Raw genomic sequence first — 8,494 nt, 5'->3', positions numbered from 1 at the left:
ATGGTGTCCTTTGCCTTACAGAAACTTTGTAATTTTATGAGGTCCCATTTGTCAATTCTTGCTCTTAGAGAATACGCTATTGGTGTTCTGTTCAGAAACTTTCTCCCTGTACCGATGTCCTCAAGGGTCTTCCCCAGTTTCTTTTCTATTAGCTTCTGAGTGTCTGGCTTTATGTGGAGGTCCTTGATCCATTTGGATTTGAGCTTAGTACAAGGAGACAAGAATGGATCAATTCGCATTCTTCTGCATGCTGCCCTCCAGTTGAACCAGCACCATTTGTTGAAAAGGCTATCTTTTTTCCATTGGATGTTTTTAGCCTCTTTGTCGAGGATCAAGTGGCCATAGGTGTATGGGTTCATTTCTGGATCTTCAATCCTGTTCCATTGATCCTCCTGCCTGTCACTGTACCAATACCATGCAGTTTTTAACACTATTGCTCTGTAGTATTGCTTGAGGTCAGGGATACTGATTCCCCCAGATTTTCTTTTGTTGCTGAGAATAGTTTTAGCTATCCTGGGTTTTTTGTTGTTCCAGATGAATTTGATAATTGCTCTTTCTAACTCTGTGAAGAATTGAGTTGGGATTTTGATGGGTATTGCATTGAATCTGTATATTGCTTTTGGCAAAATGGCCATTTTAACTATATTGATTCTACCAATCCATGAGCATGGGAGGTTTTCCCAATTTTTGAGGTCTTCTTCCATTTCCTTCTTCAGAGTCTTGAAGTTCTTGTCATACAGATCTTTCACATGTTTGGTAAGAGTCACCCCAAGATACTTAACCACTATTTATTCTGTTGTCTTAATCCCAAAATGTTTGTGGTTTTCCTTAGAGTTACTCTTACTTGTTTTAGCTTCATTTCTTTGTCTTCAGATGATGTACATCCACATATACACACAGAGTCACACACACATAGACACACACATACAGATTCACATATACTCATACATACATACATACACTCACATACATACAGACTCACAGATACGCACACCGACACCCATACACACTCATACACATACATACTCACATAAACATTCACACACATACACTCATACAAACATAACATGCTAACATACATACACATATACGCACACTCTCACATACATACACATTCACACACATGCACCCACACTTGCATATATACACACAGTTACATGCACACATATGTGCATACTTATACCTGTGTGCACACAAACGCATTTTAAGTTATCTTAAACTTACTGAGTTTTTTAAACACATAATCTATCTTCTTATCCTGTAGATGCTTGATGATGTTCAAAACACATTCAACTTTTTGCTGAGTTTCTGTTTTATAAGGCACCATTTTCTTGCTAAGCTTCTTTTGTGCTGTATTAGGTTGAAACTTACCATATCTTTTGAGTTCTCAATTGCATGTTCTGCCAAGGTTTCCTATATGTTTAAAGCTCCTTATTTAGCTGTATTTATTAAAATATTCATTTCCTCTTGTAAACAAATCCCTACATTGTGGAAAAAGTTCTTTTTCCTTGATAATATTTTTTATTTTAAAATAACTTTTGCTCTTTTTATTTTCTTTCTCATAGCCATCTATCCTACTTTATGCTGCCGATATAGTCTCAGATGCGTAGATTTCCACTGGAGTATGAGAATAACAGACCCCCTTTCTTCTATTGAAGCATATCATTTTCTCTTACACTATACCCTGATTACAGTATCCCCTCCCTACTGCTCTCAATTTCTTCTTAATTCAAAATATCATTAGCATCATTTACCAGGTTTGGAGTTCCACAAGCCAGGCATATGGCTTCTACCGTCTGCACTTCTCTGAATATTATTACCTTCCAAACTCTCATAACAGCCAATTAGATTTTTGACACAAAGTGGCCTTTTTATTCTGTTAGGCCAAAGCTTCAAACTTTTTCATTTTTCAAAAAACAATCCTGCCCAAAACAGCACAATCAGATCTGTCATAACAATATCTCACTGTCTTATACCAAATTATGTTCCAGTTAAGTTTCTGTTACAGTGATAATGATTGTAACAAAACACAACTCAAGAACTCAAGAAGGAAAGGGTTTATTTGGCTTTCAGGCTTTAGTCATTCATCTACGGAAGTGAAGATTGTAGCTCTGGGTAGTTCCCTGGAGGCAGGATTGAAGTAGAAACTGAAGACAATCAATGCTGACAGATTTCCTTCCTCTAGCATGCTCAGATGACTTTTCAAGTACAATTTGGGATGACCCACCCAGGAGTGACATTTCTTAGAGTGGACTGGGAACCCCACATCAATGATTAGTCAAGGAGATGCTCTACAAATGTGTTCACAATCCAATCTAAATGGGGCAATTCATTATTTAAGGTTCTTTTTCCAACATGTGTCAAGTCAACCACCCTGGTGTATCATCAAGTTCGCTTTGAGTGTTGAGAGACAGTGGCACCAGTAAAGAGAACTTTGCATATAACTTAATGTGTCACTTAGTGTGATGCTGAGGTTGGTGAGATGTCTCAGAAGGAGGAGATTCACAGTGTGATTTCCTTTTTGGAATGAGAGGAGAGGCCAGAGGAGAAGCATGGATAGATATGAGGCTGGCTGTGTGAGAATTGTAATCCGTGGTAGAGAACTTATTCATGGGTTTGTAGTTCAGAAAGGTCTTGGAGGTGGAGTAATATTACTTAAGTCATTGTTGGCCATATGAGCTGAATCTTGTAGATGAGGGTATTTTACAGCCCAAACTAGAATTTCTTCCCACTTGGGGGTGGCCCGTAACTTTCTTGTTTTTTGTGAGTGTTCTGGTGGAACAGTTTTTGACCTTGCTGAGCCTGATCCCCAGTGGTCTACATCACCTCCCCCTCAAACTATCAAGTGACTACAGAAAGAAAACACCACCACCATTGGGTTAAGAAAAATCCACATTTATATGTCAGCCACACAGTCAGATCAGGGAAGCTACCAGCATCCAACTTATGTGAAAGGGTCTTCCTTCAGTCCCATGAACAGTAATTTATAATTTTAGTTTTATTTAGTGGGAATGGTAGAGATAATGGAGTGTTTTGTTTATTTTCAATATCTCATTATTTATGTATAATTCATTAGGCTAGATGCCATGCTTCATCTAATTACTTTTTTTCTGAGAAGTTATACAATTTATTGTCATAGCCCTTTAATGTAACAAGGACACCATATTGTAGACAAGATTTCACAGTTTACATACTTACCTTGGATTTATCGCCAGTCCGAACTATAAATCACAACACTACTACCATAAATTAGAAATTGCTTCTGAACATTGTCCATTATGTTCAGAAAGAGTCATAATTACCAAACAACTCACTGCCAAAGTCTCTTGGTTGGATTTCAGTTTTATTTATTATGATTGTATTATTCTTATAATGTCTATTAATTAGCCAGTGCCAATCAATATTATAATGCAATTGCTGTTTTGCAGCCAAAATGTATAATAGATCCACAGTATCATGTGCTGCATCTTTTCTACCGTCTCCCTGTAAATGAATCTCACAGAAGACGTTTTCATACACATTTGAAAGAGGCACATGCTATTTTGAGATGGACATGCTGTCTAAACAATGCTGTCAGCAGGAAGTGGCATTCATTTTCCTCATTTGTAAAATAAGAGTGCATCTATAGAATGAATGTCTCGAACTCCTAGGGTATTAGAGGAAGTTCTGAGAACTCAGGATTCTCCTTACTCCTGTCCTTAAGAATGGCTGTAGTTTGCATCTGTTGCTTTCTGTATAATTATATTTGAATATAATTTTCTATTGGTATGGTATTCTTGGCTTTAGAAATACTTAGCTTTCTAGGGCTATGATACAAATTGCAAAACCCCACAAAATACTTCAGATGTCTCTGGGGATAAAAATGAACAAAAGGCCTGGAGAGATGGCAGAGAGATTAAAAGCATGTGCTGCTCTCCCAGATACCCAGGTTCAATTTTCAGTACCCATATCAGGGAGCTCTTAACTGCCTCTTACTCCAGGGGGATCTTTGTTCCTCTGTGGGAATCTTTTGTACTCAAGTGTGCAAGAGTGCAGCCATAAATGTACATGCACGCGTGCACGTGCACACACACACACACTTAAAAATAATAAAAATAAATACGTTTCTAAGAGTGAAGAGAGGCACCTGTTGACGGCAAAGAGCTTACCTTGACTCCTCAAGTCCCACTCTCTGAGGAAAAAAAACTGTTGGCATACTGCCTTCACTTCAAGAATCACAGATTTACAGGGGACAGGCAAGGACCCTCTAACTTTGAAAAGGCAGCAAGAAGCACAGGTCACAGTGCAGCCCAGAGGCAGTCCCCTAAGTCAATGAGTCCACTGGCAGTGCAGAGGAGGAAAATGACTGCATAGCCATTGAGGCAGACTTCCTGATTACCCTGGGTGTTACTCACCTGGCTCTGCTTCTAGAAATCACTAACTTACTGATAGTGGTTCCTAAACTCCTACTGCCTGTATAACTGTAGGTTCCAACCCTGATCTTAGGCAATACTGGGTAGGATTCCAGTCTAAGCATACAATATGGACACAGGATTATGGGCACAAGGGCAGATTGGTGATAATCTACAGGAGGAGATTTCCTCCCTTAAGTGACCTCAGTGTGAGCTTTCAGTGACCTTTTTGAGTGAAGATCCCATGGTTTATCCAGGACAGGGTTCCACCTTTATCTGGAAGGAAAAAAGAGACTATGTCTGTTCAGCTTCTGCATGGCAGGTCATGATGGTAACTCAGGTCTGTTGTTGGTGTGTTGTAATTGATGCCGGGTCATTCAGAAGAGAGGGAGCTTCCTTTTAAATCCAGAAAATAGACTGTGATGGGTTTTGTCTCATTAAACTACTGAGAAGTATAATCTATGTGAAAGAGCATCCCTGGGGCTCCCTGGAACTGGGCAGTGTGGCAGAGTGCTGTTACAAAATTGTAACTGATGGCCCTATGGCAAACCAGTGTATTGACTCACAACAAAGTCAGTTTGTCTTTCTTTCTGTTCTTCCTGGTCAGTACCCAGCTCTGTTACCCCTGGACATTGCTTTCCCAGACAATTTTTGGAGTAATCTCTCAAATTTATATGTGTGCTATGTATGAAGACCTATGGTAAATTTGGAATCACCCAGGAGACATCTCTCAGCATGTCTGTGAAGACTGCCTGGGGAGAAAGACCCTTCCTGATGGATCCAGCATATGGGGTAGGTTCCTAGATAAACAAAAAGGAGATTGTGAGCTGAGCATCCTCCCTCATGTCTCTCTGCTTTCTGACTGCAGAAGCCTTGTGAGCAGTACTTCACACTTCTGCTACCACTTCAACTGCTGTGACAAACATTCTGATGAAAAACCATTGTGGCTACAGGGAGAGGGAGGCATTGCTTGCCTTATGTTTCCTGTTCACTGATCATCTTGAAGGAAACCAGGCAGGAGCTCAAAAAAGCTAGAACCATAGATTGTTGCATTTACTGTCTTGTTCCCATTACATACTCAACTTGCCTTTCTATATCACCCAGAACCATCTCTCAGGAGTGGAACCACCCTCAGCAGGCTGGGCCTTTGCGTATCCATCATTAGGCACAAAAATGCCTCATAGACAGGCCACAAACTGTACTGATGGAGCCAATTCTTCAAATCAAGTTTTCTCTTCCCAGATGACTCTAGCTTGCATTGAGTTAACACTAACCACCATGCAACTTTCTTTGCCATGATGGACCACATTTTCAATAAACCTCTCTTTCGTTAAGTGGCTGTTCTGAAGCATCTTACCATAGTAATAAGGAAGATGATGTAAGACTTAGCAGATGCTGTAAGATGTAAAGATGTAAAGATGATGTAAGATGGTTGCAGACTTTGCCTCTTATCTCTAGCTTGTAGAGTTGTCTCATGTGTATAAAGTACAGGATAACTAGACTACACAATATGTATCATATGTCCTGGTGTACACAGTAGCTTAGAAACTGCAGCTTGACTCTGGGAAGCTGTGTCACATACTTAATTCACTTAATTCAGGACTTCTGACCCCTCATCCCTGTCATGCTGACACTAGGGCTGGCTAATTCAATGTCTTGACATTACATAATCCTTGGCTTCTACCTGTTCCATGTTTCCTGACCCAAGAGTGATGCCTCAAGTCTCTCCACATTTTCAGGTATCCAGAGGAGGGTGTGAAAAATGATTATTGCCTGGGAATGACTCAGTAGATAGCAATAAGGCACAGACATCTGAGCCCATGTGAAGTTGATCGGAGAGAGAGATAAGCAAGTGTGCCAATGGTCAAAGTGTAATAACCTGGTTCAGAATTTCTGGCATGTCTACAATTTCAGCACTGGACTGGGAAAAATAAAGGGGTCGCTGAAACTTGATGGCTAATCTTTTTAGTCAACCAGTTATCTGTGGATTCAGTGAGAGACCCTACTTTAAACTATGCAAAGAAAGACAAGAACACAAAGGAATTGAGGAATCCATCTGACATCAATATCTCTGGCTCCACATGCAAATGTACAAATATGCAAGTACCTATTCCAACACATGCACAGGGAGAAATAATGGAGATGAGAGGAAGGGAGGGAGGGAGGGAGGGAGGGAGGGACAGAGGGAGGGAGGGAGGGACAGAGGGAGGGAGGGAGGGAGGGAGAGAGAGAGAGAGAGAGAGAGAGAGAGAGAGAGAGAGAGAGAGAGAGAGAGAGAGAGAGAGATTGGAGCAAGTTCAGCTTGTTGACAACTGTCAGAATACATTGAATTCCTCACATTACACTGAGGCAAACATCTCTTTCGAGTGATTTTGGTGTGTGTGTGCATAACAACTCTTTCAAAGGAGGATGGTTTTGCTTGAAATAAAAATTTATTTGAAGGTGAAATGAGAGGTTTGTATCCACCCTGGAAGCAGTCAGAATTCTTATTTTCTTGACAGGAGAGGGAAGAATGTTTTCTCTTCATTTTTAATTTCTTCCCCACTTTTGATTCACCAGGGATCTCTCCAATGCAGAATAAAGTGTTACTCTTCCATAGAAGGGAACTAGAAAGGACGGATGCCTGGCTCTCAGCTTCCAATGCCATGTGGAACTATTTCCCAGAGTGCCAACAAAAGATTTTTCTTTTTACCAAAAAGTGAAGAAACTTCTGTTATCTTGCAAAAATCAAAGGCACACGGGGACTTGTCTGTCACTCAATAGGAGTTGCAGGAATTGGGTATCTAGGGCAGCAGCTTTAAATAACTCACTCTACCTCACCATACTTATTCATATCTGGCAGACACAGGGACCTGGACGGTTCTTCCCCAGCTCCCTGGAGCGACCTGGGGCAAGTGTTATGCTTGTGATGGCGAGTCCAAGCTTGGAACTTGTGGATGCTTTACTGTGATTTTCATTCTGGGTGGGTGGTAGGAAAGCTCACTCTATTGGCTGCTCCTGTCCAGATGAGGAAGAGGTTGCCACATGTTAAGTGAAGAAGGAAGATGTCTGCATGGAAATTGGGCTTGGCTATTTTGAGGATGAGGGTCCTAACAACTCCCCTCTTCTCTCATTGCGTGGCAGGCTTCAGATCAGGCCCCAAACAGTGACATGAGTATTGTGAAGTATTTTATGACTTATTGGAATCTCTAAGGCAAGCCAGCACCATGTGATCATTTATGAACTTCACCAGAACAGAGCACAGACTTCGGCATGGACAGAATTTCACACCAAAGATTCTTTCTGGGTTATGAGTCACACTGTAAAATCTGGCAGGCTGAAATGAAGCCACAAACAAAGGCTGAGTTTTTTTGGAACCTTCCTGATATGGTTGGGCTGGCTGTGTTTTTACTGCTCTGAGTTGCTGACCACAGAGCAGAGTCGCAGCCTGGAGTTATGTTATCACGGAACTAGTTAGTATTTTCCCAGACTCTTCCTGGCAGTGATAAGGAAGTGTTGCCTCAAGTGTTGCCTATGGTTTACCCACCACCTTTTTCAGAGGCTTGAGGTCTGTGAGGTCATGCCCTGTTACTCATGTAGCCCGTGAGAATATGTGGTTCCTGCAGGTCCCTACTACAGTGGACGTCAAGAAGGACAGCACATGTGTAAAACCGGAAGGTGACCTCTACACCCAAGCAGCTTCCAAATATCATCCACTGGTTGAGTCAGATCTCCATCATAATGATGGGGTCTAACCAAAGACAAACACACGGAGCAAAGGTTTCTTTTGGCCACAGTTTCTAGTACTACAGTCCAGTTATTCGTGTAGGGTTTAGCCAGTGGTGAAACCACACATCAAGGGGGAGTGGCAGAAGAAGACACAACCGAGACTGAGGTAGGCAAAGCTGGGCTCCCACAATCTCCTAGTGTCCTATCTTTATTTAAATATTACTCCACAGATATTTACTGACCATCATTTGTTTCTGTTTAGGCAAAGTCAGGGAGAAGTCAGACAGACACACAGCCTGCAGTCTGCATGCTTATGTTACCATTTGACTCGCACCAGGGTGTCTGGCTGCTATTGCATCCCATGGGAGGCTGTATTGGAAAAGGTCAAGTATTGA

This window comes from Apodemus sylvaticus, chromosome 16, assembly GCF_947179515.1.
Source record: "Apodemus sylvaticus chromosome 16, mApoSyl1.1, whole genome shotgun sequence".
Classification (NCBI taxonomy): domain Eukaryota; kingdom Metazoa; phylum Chordata; class Mammalia; order Rodentia; family Muridae; genus Apodemus; species Apodemus sylvaticus.
Note: the sequence above shows the minus strand (reverse complement) of the source record.